Source organism: Notamacropus eugenii, chromosome 5, assembly GCF_028372415.1.
Source record: "Notamacropus eugenii isolate mMacEug1 chromosome 5, mMacEug1.pri_v2, whole genome shotgun sequence".
Lineage (NCBI taxonomy): Eukaryota > Metazoa > Chordata > Mammalia > Diprotodontia > Macropodidae > Notamacropus > Notamacropus eugenii.
The window spans coordinates 7,439,825-7,442,101 of record NC_092876.1 but is presented as its reverse complement, the minus strand read 5'-3'; positions in this window follow the sequence as shown (position 1 = coordinate 7,442,101).

Below are 2,277 nucleotides of genomic sequence, written 5' to 3'. Positions count from 1 at the left end.
ATGAACGACCTTGGTGTCTTCAGAGTTCTAAGCTCTCCACATCGCCTGCTTCAGTTGCCTTCCTGGCTGTTGGAACAAATTGTTCTCAACCTCCTATTCCACCGGGGAAAGGCTTCACATGTTTATGGTAGACAGCCCCTAACTCACCAATGGGTTTGAGACCCCTCAGTTACTCTCAACCTGGTTTTAACCTGTTTACCAAAATGGTTTACCGGGTATAGTTGCTTCCTATACCACAGCTTCTTGGAGCTGCAGATGAGAGTTAGGTGGATCAAATGAACCCCACAGGTGGAAAGCAACCCTTACACCAGAGGTACTATGTCTCCCTGAACACCCCTTATACCCTGTAGGGTTCATATTTTATGTGCCAACCTGTTAATTCCCTTTCCAACTTTTTCTTCCATTTTTGTCACCTACAACCAATGCTCATCATTCATGCCTTTAATTTTCACATCTCCAAGCATTGGCATGGTTTTATTAGTAACCTCCTTTTCTGTTTAACATTGGCCACTGGGCATATTCATGGCTATGTACAATACAGGAAAAAAAAAACCCCAAGAGTACAAAATGTGCAAGTTTGTGGAACTTCAGCTCACCTCTGCTAAACTCCCATACTTTCAAACTTTTTCAAACAGTACAGGACATTACTGATGGATTATTTCAAGCTGTTGCTTGACCTCAATGCCATCTACCAGCTGTGAAGGACAGAATGTCATAGGTGATACTGAGACGTTGCCAGCAGGGGCTCTCTACTTCAGAATGTCTCTCATGGATACATGTCATCTCAGTCCACCCTGGATCGGTGACCCCGAAGAAGGTGGTGTTTTTCAGTTGTTCAGTCATGTCCCACTCCTCATGACCCTGTGGACCCTAGCATGCCGATACTGTCCATGAGGTTTTCTTGGTAACAATACTAGAGTGGTTTGCCCTTCCTCCTCCAGTGCATTAAGGCAAACAGATCAAGTGACTTGCTGTAGCAGCAAGCAGGGTGGGATTTGTTTGTTTGGAGTTGTTTTCCAGGCTCAGGCTAGATTGTGAGCACTGAGAGCTCAGTCTCCTTTGAGCCCTGATGGTTCACAGGTGTGCTGAGTCATGTGGGTTTCGTGCCTGCTGACTCTGAGACACTCAAAAGCCAAGTCTTCATTATATGTGCTGGAGGTTAGTATTTTAGTTTGTAGGGTTCACTTATGAGGAGGATGTTGTGATTACTTGGTTGGGACTCCAAGTGGCCGTATGTTCAAACAGAAAGCCTCTCTTGATGCAGGGATATATGTAAATTGTATGGCAATATTGCTCTAATTCAGGCAGTAGAGTCTGTCTGTTGCTTTGATAAAGATAAAAAGGTTGTTTGTTGAATAGATGAAAGGCTTGGTAATTGTGGGAATGTAAAAGACAAAAAGGTGTGTCTGGAAGCATTTGTTTGAACTGATTAAAGTGATTGTTGACCCCTCAAAAGCTGCCTTGCTTTTTACAATTGCAGACTCAAGAACCTGTGATAGTAGGCCCCCCTGTGTATGTTGAGGTGCTTACTGACACATTTACCCAGGGTCACAGAGCTAGTAAGTGCTTGAGGCTGGATTTGATTTTTGGTTTTCTTGACTCCAGACCCAGCACTCTATCCACCGAACCATCTAGCTGCTTGTGGGTGAGAAATCTTCCAGCTGGAACTTCTTCCCGTGTGGTGCCCCAGTAAGAGTCTGGATCTCTTTTTGCCCAGATACCCAGCTCCACATGGAGGGCTCCTGGTCAGACCTAATGCACATAGACTTCTCTGTTTGTCTCCCTCTGCTGACCAGGGTGGAAGAACAGATTCACTGTGACTTTTCTTAGATTTCCATTTCAGGGTTTGGTCTGGTGTGTTTTCTAGATCTGATGGGAGGAGGGTTTTTTTGTGGTGGGAAGGGAACTTGCTGATTACTTATTCCTCTGGCTCCACCTCTTACCGATTACTTTTCTAGGCTGTCAGTTATTTCACCATCAACTTTGTGCACTGGTCTTAGACCTTTCATCTTTCTTTTGTTCAATATAGCAATTAGAAAGAAACATTTTTGCCATTCCCTTATTTGGGCAAGCTTCACTCATTCTGATTTTTAGAATTACTGGTACTATTTTGTGTGTGTGTGTGATCATAACATATTTTTGTATTACTGTTCTCTTATTTACTTGTTATCATCTACTGCATATATTGTTAAACAATAGAAACAGTTCTTTGTGCATCCCACTTGGTCTCTGCAGACAATGTGAATTTTTCCTTCTCATTTTAATTCATTTGTATCT